The following is a 14,328-nucleotide window of genomic DNA, read 5'->3' on the forward strand; positions in this document are numbered from 1 at the left end:
TCCTTTCAAGTTTACTTCACGTGGTGTTCTGACAGTGGCCATTGTTGCTGTAACTTCCTTTTTATTAACCTGTTTCCAATTACTATCTTTTTGATATATCTTATATGCAGTAGGTGGATGACTGCTGCAGCTGCTGACATCAAATGTAGTCATTCTGTTCAAATTGACTATGGGCTGAATACCAACTTATTGATCCTTAATCAAGACCCAGAAGGAGCTAAAAGGGAAAAGCTCCCCTGGTCCCTTTAGGGATCCCTATCTACGATTTTGTTCCTACTTGGGATCCCGCCGCCCCTGCACCACATCACCGTGAGCCATGCAACACTCACATTTCCCTACCAACCGTGAATACACTTCCCCAGCCTCTCTCATCAACATGTCAAACCCTCAATGTAGGATCTATCATTGTTCTTTAGTAATGGAGACCATATCCTTGTTTTTTAATTTTCCTCATCACTTCCCCCCTTGCGCAATGGTCAAAACCATGCACATTGTTGATGAGGTGTCCTAGCAGGGATTTGGGGGCTAGTATCAGTCCATTATGGGCCCTCCACAGCCCATTATCAGCACTGGTCATTCTCCTCCGGGCCATCGGGATGGGCTGGGGACCTGGCGAATCCCACGTGGGTCCTGGGGTCAGACCTAGCTTCCCCCCGGACATTCTTCTCTGGGTCACGGCAATGGGCTGCGGACCCGGTGATTGCCGCGTGGGTCCTGGGGTGGGACGCGGGTCTGGTCCTCTGGCTTGCTCCTGGTCAGCAGCGGCGGACCGGATCCTGGTAACGCGTGCTCCCGGCAGCTTACGCTGGTAAGGACACGTTACAGCTGGATTCCAGGTTCGCGAGGCATTTCCGCAGCCAGCAGATCTGCTCCGGGGGCCTTTTACTTGGCACCCCACCCCTCCTGTGTCATGTGCAGGTACCACTTGTGGGAGTCTCTGACCACAGGTAAGTGTTTAGGGAGGGAGACGGAGTCCTTTTTACCGTGGTGCGCCAACATGAGGAGTGAGTTTTTATTACGCATTTGAACCAAACAGCTCTCTGGCCACACATATAAATAATAATTTATAATAATAATGATAATAATGGGGGGATGGCACAGGAGGAATGACGTTCCGCTCCCTGACTCCTAGTTGGCTGACGAGGCTCATTGCGATCCCGTGCGCCGATCTCCTCTGAGAGACAAACATTAAGAAAGCCCCCCTCAAGTCTGACCAATCAGCGCTGATTAGACCAATCTGAGGCAGCTTGAGCAATACCGCGCACTGCGCATGCTTTTTTCCCTGGTAACGAATTTCCGGCCGCACCACTGGATACTTGTGACTGTCCCCATCCACACACCGAATCTCCACCCCTGATGCCTCCAATAAAGCCCTGGGTCGAACCAGGCATTGCTGGACCATCATCTGAAACAGCCAGAGTCCAGCAAAGACTGATGTCTACCACCCTGTACTCTTACTGGTACATGTAGGTCCCGCCCTGGCTGTGGGGAGGGGCCCGGTGGACCCGCAACCCAAACCACTCTGACCTCCATCAAAGGGCAGTCCCGCCGAACACAGTCGGGTCATCTGCAGTGCCAGCACCCCTGCCAGGCGTTTGTGCAGCTGTCTGTGGGCCCCACGGCGCGGCCCTACGAGGTTTTGGGGACAGAGAGGGGACAGCGCGGGAAGGGGAAACAGCATCCCGCGGCACCAAAGAGTGAGGCGAAGCCCCAGCTGGCCCCCTCCAGTTCATTGGGCAGGGCCAGGGTCCCTGCGACTCCCCTGGGGCGCCGGGACGGGCTGGGGTCGAGGTGAAGCCCACGTGTGTCCGCTCCTTTTCCAGGTCTGCGAGGCGTTTCTGCAGCCATCGGATCGGCTCCGGAGGGCATTTTACTCTGCGCCCTGCCCCTACCCGGTCTTTGTTCAGGTGCCACTTGTGGGAGTCTCTGCCCACAGGTAAGTGTTTAGGGAGGGAGACAGGGTTGTTTTTGCCTTGGTTTGAACAGAACGGTTCGCTGGCCACACATACAGTATAAATAATAATTAATGATAATAATGCTGAGGATGGTGTCGGGCGTAGGAGGAATGGTGTTCGGCTCGTGCACGGATCCCCTCTGCAAGACAGAGGGGAAATTAAGAAAGAAAATTAAGAAAGCTTCCTGACGGTGGCCACTCCGTGCACCAGGCCACGGCAGGTTCGCTCCGTCCATCTGGGGACGCATGCTGGGGACGACACATTCCGGCTGGCAGTGGAGGGAGTCCCGCTCATCCTCCAGGTCTGTGAGGGTTTCCAACAGTCAGCGAATCGGCTCCTGGTCACCTTTCTTCCGGCATCCTGACCCTCCTGTATCTTGACGACTGCACCACTTGGAGTCTCTACCCACATGTACGGGTTAGGGAGGGAGACAGTCGTTTGGGCATGAATAAAATCATGAAGGTAAAAGAAAGGCATGCTGCCAAAACAGGAAGATAAACTAAAAGGGATTGACAGAAATATATCCACATGGACATACTCCGGACCGCAGGCATTTCTGTCTCATGCGCCTCAGCTCCCAATTGAGAGACCGTAACAATATATCTAAATCTATGTAATCACATAAACATATATGCACACACATAATGAATAACACAACCTCAGTCACATATCTTTATTTTCAGCACACAGTGTTAATTCCCACAGACATCCCATCCTTGGAGTCCTGCTGCTGCTATCATTTTTTTCAGCCTCACCGCGATTCAGCTGCAAGAGCAGTAACCTCACACCTCATTGTCCTTCGCAGAGTTTGCCTTATCTTGAACACGTATGAATCTGTCATGCCAAACTGACCATATATTTGTCCCACCACAGCAAAAGCCATCATCTTGTGCATTCCTAAAATCACCAGGAGCAGTCAAATATGTTGAAAAAACCTTTCTTGAAGGAAAATTCGATTTTTCCAGATTCGTGTTCCTTTGTTTTTAGTTTTTTTACCTCTCAAAATATTTTCAAAACTGAGTTTGATTTAAAAATGATAGAAAAATGTTAAACCGTGGAGTTAAATATTCCCGTTAGATTACATGGGGAAACGCAGTTCACTTACGAGACGCAGAACAGCACTGAACAACGCCACTCGATCCTTTCCTATAATGCAAAAGTCCAGGTAAAGATCATTCATCCATATTCCATGCGATATGAAGTCACAATGTGAAGCCGCTTTGATAGAATTCAACCTTTAATTTGAACTTCTCTTATACACACGGAGCCACTGTTGTGAAACGGCGAAGAAGAAAAACCCCTTGCGTCACACACCTACGTCACTTCCATAAACACACGGTTAAAGCGCAGCATGGGGGTGTTTCGGTGTCACTTGTGTATTAAAACTTTCTTCTCCGTATCGTTATGGATTACGTGAAGCGGGCGGCGGAAGCTCTGAATCATATCTCGGACCTTAAGCTGACCAGCGCGATAGATCAAAGTCAGTGTTAGCACCTTCAATTTCCGCGATGATAGTCAGCCTGCCGGGGCGGGCGGCTCAGGCTGGGTGTCGGTCTGTCGCCGTGGGGCTGGGATCCGGGCCCGCGGTACGTGCCTTGCGCCCATGGCCCGGGTTCTGTGCCGGCGGCTACGTCTTATGCCTGCACCCGGGGGTTGGTTGTATGTGTGCACCTCTGGGGTGCGGGGTCTCCTCCTGCTCCCTTGGACTGGGTCATGCTCCTCGTGACTGGGCGTGGGGGTTGCTCCATACTCGGGGCTTTCCTGCAGCCGTAGGGTGTCCACGAGGCTGCTGAGTTCGGTGGGGCTTCGGGGCCCCTTCCGCTGCTTGGAGCGCCGTGACTTATTACCAACCTTCGGCACCAATGCCAATGGGGATAAGCCATGTACACTCACTGGTGGACATCTTATACACACACACACATACACACACACACACCCACACACACACACAAACACACACACTTTCACACCTGCTTCAAGTGCACCCCACTATCCACCTAGTTGCATTCCTCTCCTTTCCTCCCTCATTTTCTGCCATAATTATGACAAGAAGAGGCCATGTGACTAGTTGCAGTTCCAGTTTTCCTCAAGATTCAAGATTCAAGATTTTTATTTGTCACATACATATACATACTTCCATACATATATGCAGTGAAATGTAATGCAACGCACCCGGTGATAGCACACAATAAGTCCTAGGAAAAAGTACAAAAATAAAATAAAATAAAAAGTAGAAAATTCCTTTCTAATAGACCGACTAACTGACTCCTAAAACGTAATACAGTAAGTGGAATACTTATAGAATAAGATAAAAAATATATAGAATAAAATACAATAAAAAATAAATTGAAATAAAATGGAATAGGTTGAAGGAATATGGCTATGTATATACAGATATGTGCATTTAAAGTGGCATGTGAATTAAAGTGGCATGTGAATGTGAATAGTGTGAGGTAGTGTTTGGGATAATACAGCACAGTATACAACAGTACGGCGCAGCAATACGGCATCACGAACAACCCTGAACAGTGATACAGTATGCGGTACAGTATGCTACATACAGTACAGTAGGTAGTGGAGCCTAGTGCATGGCTCAGTTAGGACCCCTGGTGAGGTCAGCGTTGACAGTTCTGATGGCTTGAGGGAAGAAACTCCGTCTCAGTCTCTCTGTTCTCGCTGCGTGACTGCGGAGGCGCTTGCCTGACCGCAGCAGCTGAAACAGTCCGTTGTTGGGGTGATGAGGATCCTTCATGATCCTACGGGCTCTGCTACTACACCTCCTGGTGTATAACTCCTGCAAGGGGGGGAGGGTAGTTCCAGTGGTACGTTCAGCTGAACGCACCACCCTCTGCAGGGCCCGCCTGTCCTGGGCAGTACAGTTCTCAAACCAGGCAGTGATGTTGCCTGTCAGGATGCTCTCCACTGCTCCAGAGTAGAAGGACTTGAGGATCCTCACCGAGACCCGGAATTTCCTCAGCTGCCTGAGGTGGTAGAGACGCTGCCTCGCCTTTCTCACCAGAGTGTCTGTATGAACAGTCCATGTTAAGTCCTCTGTGATGTGGACTCCCAGATATCTGAAGCTGCTCACCCTATCGACAGAAGTCCCATTAATCCACAAGGGCGCGTGCGTCCTCGATTGTGATCCACGCCTAAAGTCCACAATCAGCTCCTTGGTTTTGCTGACGTTCAGGTGGAGGCTGTTGTCCTGGCACCAGAGTGACAGGTCAGCCACCTCCTCGCGGTAGGCCTTCTCATCGCAGTCGGTGATCAGGCCCACGACCACGGTGTCGTCAGCAAACTTGATGATGGTGTTGGAGCTGGACCTGGCCACACAGTCATGTGTGTACAGGGAGTACAGTAGGGGGCTGAGGACGCAGCCCTGGGGGGATCCTGTATTCAGGGTGAGGGAGCTTGACATGTACTTCCCCACCTTGACCACCTGGGGGCGGCCTGTGAGGAAGTCCAGGATCCAGGTGCACAGCGGAGCATTCAATCCTAGCTCCAACAACTTGACAGCCAGTCTGGTGGGAACTATGGTGTTGAAAGCTGAACTATAATCAATGAACAGCATTCTCACATAGGCCCCCTTCTGGCCATCCAGGTGTGTGAGCGTGGTGTGCAGTACCTGGGAGACCGCGTCATCCGTGGATCTGTTCTGCCGGTACGCGAACTGCAACGGGTCCAAGGTGCGGGGGAGGGAGGCGCAGATGTAATCCTTAATCAGCCTCTCAAAACACTTCATGACCACCGAGGTGAGGGCCACCGGACGGTAGTCATTCAGGCAGGTTGGAGAGGCGATCTTCGGGACAGGAACGACGGTGGACCTCTTGAAGCAGGATGGGACCACTGATTCAGCCAGGGAGATGTTGAATATTGTGGTGAACACCGGAGCTAGCTGGTTAGCACAGGTCTTCAGTACTCGCCCAGATATGCCATCTGGGCCCGCAGCTTTCCTGGTGTTCACCCGCATCAAAGCCCTCCTGACCTCGTGCACGGACACTGAGAGTGCGCGCTCATCCCCAGCGGTGTAACTCCAATTAGCCGGCGAGCTAGCGGTGCTGCTGCCAGACTCGAACCGCGCATAAAAGGAGTTCAGTTGGTTGGCCAGGGAGGCGTCCGCACTCGTGGCTGGGGAGGAGCTGCTCTTGTAGTTTGTGATTGTTCGCAGCCCTTCCCACAAGCGTCTTGTGTCCCCCTGCTCCATCTGCAGCTCCACGGTGTCTCTGTACGTCCGTTTGGCGTCCCTCACCGCCCTCCGCAGATTGTACGACACCGCTTTGTAATTGTCCATGTTACCAGATACAAGTCCGTCGTTGTAAGCGGCCGTGCGCGCATTCAGAGCGCAGCGGATGGATTTATCAACCCATGGTTTCTGGTTTGGAAATATCCGAACTTTCACCGTGGGAACGATTTCATCCGCGAGCGTAGCCACGAAACTCACTACAACCTCCGTAAACTCGCTGACGTCACTTGAACTCGCTTGGAACACGTCCCAGTCTACGTCAGTCAGAGCGTCCTGAAGCGCAGCCTCTGATTGGTCCGTCCACCGCTTCACTTCCCTCGTCATCACCAGATCCCGCGCGATCAGAGGCCTGTAAACAGGAAGCAGCGAGATCGCGGCGTGATCTGATTTCCCGAAAGCAGGAAGCGACACGGGCTTGTATCCGTTCTTGTAAGGAGTGTAACAATGGTCCAGAGTTCTGTCTCCCCTGGTGGCACACGTGATGTGTTGGTGGAAATTCGGCAGAACTTTTTTAAGGTTGGCCCTGTTAAAGTCCCCAGTCACCACCACAGCCGCGTCGGGATGTCTGTTCTGAAATCCGCACAACACATCGTACAGAACCGACAGAGCTGCGTCGGTGTCCGCTTGCGGTGGGATATAAACGGCTGTAATGATGACCGTGCTGAATTCCCGGGGGAGAAAAAATGGACGGCATAGTATGGTCAGCTGTTCCAGGTTCGGCGAGCAGGAGTGGGAGAGGAATTTGGTGTTGTTGGCGTTACACCAGCGGTTGTTTACCATTAGGCAGACGCCTCCACCTTTGGATTTCCCCGACTCTCCCGTTCTGTCTCCGCGGAACACGGAGAAGGCCTCGGCTGGACGTATGGCTTCATCCGGCACCAGTGGGGTCAGCCATGTTTCCGTCAGGCAGAGGACGCAACAGTTCCTCGTGTCACGCTGGAATTGAATCCTCGCTCGAAGTTCATCCATCTTGTTCTCCAGGGACTGGACGTTAGCAAGAAGGATGCTTGGCAGAGGTGGACGGTAAGGTTGCGTCCTCATTCTGACCCGAATGCCGCCTCGTTTACCTCGGTGCTTCCTCCGTGGGCCGGCTCGTGGAACAGCGACTCCATTTTTGTTGTTGTTGCGAGTGTTCCCGCGTAGGATTTCCGCCGGCCACTCTGCTCCCACGGATAAAAAGTCCCAAAGTTGTTCGTTTAGGGAAATTTTTATATCCATGAGTGCATCGCGGCCGTATGAGTTAATTGTTGATGTTTTCCTGGACCTAATTCACTGTTTTTCAATAGATGTTGTCATCCAGTGTTTATGTTTTTGTGTAAATGTTGTTTGGTTCTATGTTTATTTGTCTCACCCGTGGTGATTCTCCCCCTCTTGGAGTGGTGATCAGTTGTTTATAGACCCAAACATGATGAATAGTTCTCCAAAGAGGGGGGTTGGTGGTGGTATTCCATCACCAAAAACTGTGCTCTTGTCATTCTACCGGTCATCCACAGGACAGTTATTGTAGCAGTTCTTGATGAATTAAGAATTAATGAAGAGTTGCATTGCAGGTTGAGAACTTAAACTCCACTTGCAGACTATTTCTGTCCTGAATGCAATGGCATACAAATACTCTCTGTTGTATGCCCAGCACGCTGACAGCACAGGTTAAAAAATAAATTAATATAAAATAAATAAATAAAAACACTTGTGGTGATTGGCTGAGGGCAAAACCATACAAATAGTTATGTTTTTCAAGATCTGGGTACAAATAGGATTGGATGCAGATATTGTTTGACTGGACTGGTTTGCCTTTTTGGTATTTGGTAATTTCAGTTGATAGCTTAAAGGTATTGAGTACTGTGATGTGTGGATGAGATGGTTTGAAGAGCCACACCTGACCTGGATCTAGGTGATTTGGTCAGGGTGGCTGCTAACCTGTTGCTCATTGGTTGGGCTAATGAGCAGCAGGTTAAAACCCCCATCCACACACACACTCAGGGGAGGAGCCCTGTCATGACATGTTACATCTGCTCCTGGCTTTTTCCACCAAGCCTCCTCTCTCAAATAAACTTATGTCTACAACCCATCGTTGTCTGTGTCTCTGTGCCGGAGGGCCCTGGAAACGCCACGTGACGCTACCACAACTGCAACAGTGGCACCTGAACAGGGGCTCCGGCACGAGGAAGGGACACAGAGGGGCTGTCCGAAGATGCCCTGGAGCCACCAGCGGGTCAACGGGTGGCCCCAGCACCAGCCCTCTCCAGACTGGCAGCAGCAGCACCCAGGGGCCTGGCAGAGGAGCTGGGTCACCGCTGGGACCATCCAGCAGCCCAGCAGCCAGGCCACTGTCCAAGCAGCCCCCACAGAAGCAAAGTCCAGCCATGCCGTCACAAGCCAGTGCAGCAGTTGTTGTTATGATAATATGATCTAGCTATCTGCAGTTGGCTGAGGGGCCTGATGGGGTCAAAGATGGTGCGTTGCTGTCTTTTTTACTGCTGTTTTTTGTTGTTGCTGCTGGTGGATTTGATGTTGCTGCTGCTGTTGTTGTTTTGTGGCTGCTGCTGCTATTTCTGTTGTTTCTGTTGTGATATTACAGTGAGAGGATCATAAGAAGGATGTGTTTTTGGAGAGATAATCAAAAGGATCTCCCTCCCGAGGTCAGAATGAAAAACGTGACCCGTAATTTATGGATGCTAATTAAAAGACCATGACTGGATTAATATGAGGTGGTGCCCACAGTTGAAATTTCCATTTCCGGCGAGGGCTACCATTTCAGTTCCGGTGACATCTTTGCTGTGCATTCCTTCATTGAGATGAGATGGTATACACTGTTGACTCAATCAGATGAGGACATTTCTGGTTCCGGTGAGAGCTACCGCTTCCAGTTCTGGTGACGTCTTCGCTTGTGCACTGTTGCTGTTGCTGCTACTATTGCTGCTGCTGTTTTCTGTTGCTGCTATTGTTTCTGCTGGTATTGTCGCTGCTGGTGTTGTTGTTGCTGCTGCTAACCTTATACCTAAATTTAACCATCCACGTGACTGGATTAAGATGAGATGGTGCACACAATTAAAATCTCAGTGTCTGGTGAGGGCTGCCACTTCCGGTTCTGGTGACGTCTTTGTTGTGCGCTGCTCCCCTGACAACTGTTGACTCAATACAGATGAGATTTCTTGTTCCGGTGAGAGCTAGCACTTCCGGTTCTGGTGACGTCTTTGCTGTGCTTTATTTAGTTGAGATGAGATGGTACACACTGTTGACTCAATACAGATGAGAAGATTTCTGGTTCCGGTGAGAGCTGCCACTTCCAGTCCTGGTGATGTCTTCACTTCTGTGCTGTTTCTGTTGCTGCTATTGTTACAGCTGCTGTTGCTGTTTTTGTTGCTGCTGTTGTCTGCTGCTGGTATTGTTACTGCTGGTGTTGTTGTTGTTGCTGCTAACCTTCTACCTATACTTAACCCTTGCTTACCTTATACCTCGACTTAACAATCTCTAACCTGAGTGACCTTTCCGGTTCCAGTGATAGCTACCACTTCCGGTTCCAGTGACGTCTTTGCGTGTGCGTTGCTGCTGTTGTTGCTGCTGGTGTCGATGTTGCTGCTGCCGTTGTTGTTGTTTCTGTGGCTATTGTTGCTGCTGTTGTTGTTTTCTGTTGCTGTTGCTGTCATTGCCACTGTTGTTGGAGGCACTTTTATTGTTGTATTTGTTGTCTTTGTTGTTGCTTTTGTTGTTGCTGTTGTTTCAGGGGCATACTTTTGTAATGACTGGCTGACAACTACATTCTCTCTTTCTTTTTTGTATTTCTTTGTAAAGCGCATTGTGTTTCCCTGGTATGAAATGCACTCAATAAATAAAGTGTGACTTGACTTGACTTGTGCCTAGCTCTCATCTCAGTGACCGCCTGCTGGTCACTGCTGAGCAGAGACACATAGATACAGAGACACAGACCATACACAACAACAATAGATACAGATTCTGTTCAGGATATGATGACTTTTCACAATTTCTTGTTTACTACTTGTTAGCTAGCCACCAAAGAATACCAAAGAGGATAAGGTACGTCTGGTGACCAGGCGGTCATTATCTTCATCTGCATCGCTTAACTGCCCCCCCTTCAAATTCTATGTGGGTCATTACCATTCTGGGTACTCGTTAGTTAGTGCTCACCTCCAGTGTCAAGAATGCAGTTCCCCCTGTGATTGATTGTAGTTTGATTAGCAATCGTCCCTAACCTGCACTAACTGCAAATTAGCTTTTGCCTCATTCCCTCATACTGTGCTTCAGGTAGAACTCCTCTGGGCTCGCCTCCTGCTCTTCTCATTTTTAAAACATTTCCCATGGGACTAATGAGTAACCTGTAATTCAACTTCACACTTAAATTCACACGTTAATATTGACATGACATAAAGATGCATTTAATTTCTCTCACCCCAAAAGCTGCTGCCCCACCCAACATCCCCCTTGCCACGGGCTGATGACGACCAGGAAGAGCCTTCCACAAGTGTGTGTGTGTGTGTGTGTGTGTGTGTGTGTGTGTGTGTGTGTGTGTGTGTGTGTGTGTGTGTGTGTGTGTGTGGTGTGTGTGGTGTGTGTGGTGTGTGTACAGGATTTATCCCAATTGGTTCTGGTGTATAAGGTCAGTATTATATCATAGCGCCTCCAAGCAGCGGAAAATGCCCCAAAGTCACCCCTGAGTCCCGCGGCCGACACCCCACCGCCACAAGAAAGCCAAGAGCAACCCGCCCTCCAGCTACATAAGATCCCCCCAGCCCCTCAGGTGCAGGAGCGTGATGGGCAAGATCTCAGCCGCCCGCCACATCCCCACCCACATAGGTCGAACCCCACCCATCCCACAAACCTTGGGACTATTGTGTTGTGTATGTGCTGAGTATGAGTTTTGGCACTGAGAGAGATCAACTTAGGGGTGCAGCAGGCCTGGCATTGGCCACGACCCAGACCCGACCACACCACAGCACGCCAACCTCCTGTACCAGAGGCACCCAACCCACAGCCACCAGCCACAGGCGCAGAATGGTCCGTCATCCGCGTCCGTCATGCCAGGCAGCTTCAGGCCCCCGTCCGGCTCACCAGCGATGAGCACCCCGTGCACCTAGAGTGCCAGAGAACAGGTACCAAGGCAGCTCGGTGCAACAACAGGAGTCCCCCCCCACTGAAGGTGACCACATGGGGAGCACCTGGGTCACAGGACATGGCGGAATGTCTAACCAGCCCCGGCACGACAAGTTGTTGAAAAAATTATGTTACATTACATTACATTTAATTTAGCAGATGTTGGACGGGTGTGACTCTAGTTGTGTCTTAATATTGTTGGGATCCTATCGGCGGATCCCTCCCAGCATGGTTGATGTGTGGAGCTTCTTCACATAAGACGGAGACAGATGTGAGGCAAAATAGATTCCTTTATTGGTGATACTGCCGATATAAGTGCAGGCTCAGTTTGCGAAGTCTGAGCCTGGGCTCCAGGAGCTGAGCTCAGCCAAGTCCGAGCCAAGCCCGAGAGCCAAGTCTGAGCCCAGCCAGTGGAAGCCCCGATCCTTCTTCCCTGGATCCTTATATAGTCTAATGTACGCAAGTGGTCAAAAAAGGAAATATGGATCACAAAGAACAATGTATGTGCAGAAAAACATGAACAACATGTACGCAAGCGGAAAAGTACTGGAACAACATCTGCGCGACTGGTCACAAAGAAGTGTTTTTAACCAGAGGAGCCATATTATTTTAACAAGCGCCATATTATTTCTAAGAATATCTACAGAAAAAGCAGATAGGACTATGGGTTAAGACTTTGAATATCCTTGAAATGCATGAGTGTTATTCGCAAAAAGGAAATGTTAGCCTAGGGCAGATTATCAAGTGTAATGTGACGATACACACAATAAACAGGCAGATGACACCAAATAGCAGACATGGATATATGAGAGAACAATCTATGCAACACCCTGCCATCCTTTTTCGGATGGCACATGGGCTCCGGTGCAATTAGAACAGCCCATCACTTTGGTGACAGGTGATTGGGGAAAAAAACAAAGAATAGGGATGGAACACCGCAGTATAGCACAAAAAAGAGGGCATATACCACTGACCCTCAAGTCTATTTGGACACTATTGGGGTATACCCAATGAGTTCAAAGTACGAAGTGAGGATCTCAGGAGGTTTGGGCAATTATTTTGATGAATTTACGCAAGCCAAAATCAGTGAATGGATCAATTGTGTGTCCTACAATCTGCAAAGGTTCATCAACTATAATGATAATGCCTTGTCCTCAATGGGTGAACAGGTGAAAGTAACAAGTGCTATGACATGGCAGAATTTAATCCAACTCTGAATTCAACCCACCCCCATGTGCAGGCACAAGACGCACTTAATTATTTGGTGGCAGAAAAAGGAGGGGTGTGCCACATGTTTGGTGATCAATGCTGTACGTTCATTCCCAACAACACTGCGCCTGAAGAGAGTTTCACTTTGGCTGTGGAGCTGAGCTTGAATTAAAGGTTTATGAATGTCCCATTATAACTCCATTACACTAATAATTTAACCAAGCACTATATCCAATACGGCAACTGTTGTCAATCCTGTGACAAAGATGTCAACCCTGTTACTTGAATAATATCCTAAGTTAAATTTAAAAATTAAAAGACAAATGTAAAATCAACAAATTGTATATGTTAGGTTAAAGATTCCAGTAATCCACTCAAAATAAATTAGGGTATTATTATTATTTTGTTTCTATAACTTTTTCTTAAAACAGAAGATGCTGTGAAAGTGTCAATTATAAATGAGCATATTGTGAGAGAAAAATGCTGATGATGAATTCTTTGAATGAGGTTTCCCATGTTTTATATAGTACAATAGCCTTTTTTGTATCTTATGTAGCTTTTAAAACACATTGCCTTTGGGTTTCATGAGTCTCTCAGAGCTTACATGAAGAGACTGTTCTTTCCAACAATGCCTACTGTAGTATAAAGACCAGATCACATTACATCTTCATTCAACATTGTGTGGAGATAAGGAAAAGGCCCAGGAGGTTTGACAGAGTACTGTGGTTCATTTTATGGCACAGTAAGATTGTATCTGTGACCAGAGTTTGACTGTTAAATCACTGTATGAGGGTAATCCCCGGGGATATGATAGAGATGCCATAGTCCTGTAAATGACAAGCTGACCAATGGTACACAACCTCCCATCGATATAAAGGCCTCTTCAACAGAAGCAGAGGGTGACTGATCAGATCACTGCTTTGAAGTAGCTCTATATTTTTCTCTTTATTCTGCAGAATAAATATCTTTGATACTCTGTTTGTTTTCCTGTAGCGGACAGATTAACCTAATTGGCCCCGCAGGAAGAAGTCTCCAACAATATTCATCCATTGAAAAAAGTAAACTCTTACAACCACACTTGGCGAAACAAGGACGGGGGGGGGTTTATCTTTCATAGTTTATGAGATTTGTTAAAATAATTAATAATAATTGTTATAATTTAAAATATTTTGAAACATTTATTTATATATAGGTAACATGGTTAACAAGACATACATATACATGTTGATTATATGTGAATATACTATATACAAGAATATACCTCATTCTTTATTGTACTCAGTGAAGTTTAAAACAAAATCTAGCTTGTTAATTGTTTGTAGCATAGGCTACAGTCATTTTGATTATGATTAATGAGATTGTGAATGCTGAATGGCATTCAGGGAGAATGTACAAAAGAGGCCTCTGTGCTGTGATATAATCCTCTGAGTACTGTAGTACTGTACTGTATTATTCATAAATACAACATGTAGTGAGCTATTCTGGACAACCTTGCTCAAACACGAGACTTGTCGGTCAAGGAACTTATTCCCGAATGTGCACATATTTGTATGTTCACTTGTACACAGACAGTTCTGTTTAGCCAAGTGAATTTTCCCTTCGGGCTTAACTACTACTTTATAATTATGTGTCAGTCATTTAAACCTCCTCTCCTGAAACATCTCTCTTCATTCCAGTTCTGTCTCCAGCTTTGAGTCTGTTGTATTTGGCTTCACAGTTCCCAAACGGTCAGCTATGAGCCTTTCCATGAATTGTCAGGAATTGCAAATCCTTGATAACTTCATCATTTACAAAGGTACTGTTTTAATGGTG

Source organism: Zeus faber, assembly GCF_960531495.2.
Source record: "Zeus faber genome assembly, chromosome: 21".
Taxonomy (NCBI): domain Eukaryota; kingdom Metazoa; phylum Chordata; class Actinopteri; order Zeiformes; family Zeidae; genus Zeus; species Zeus faber.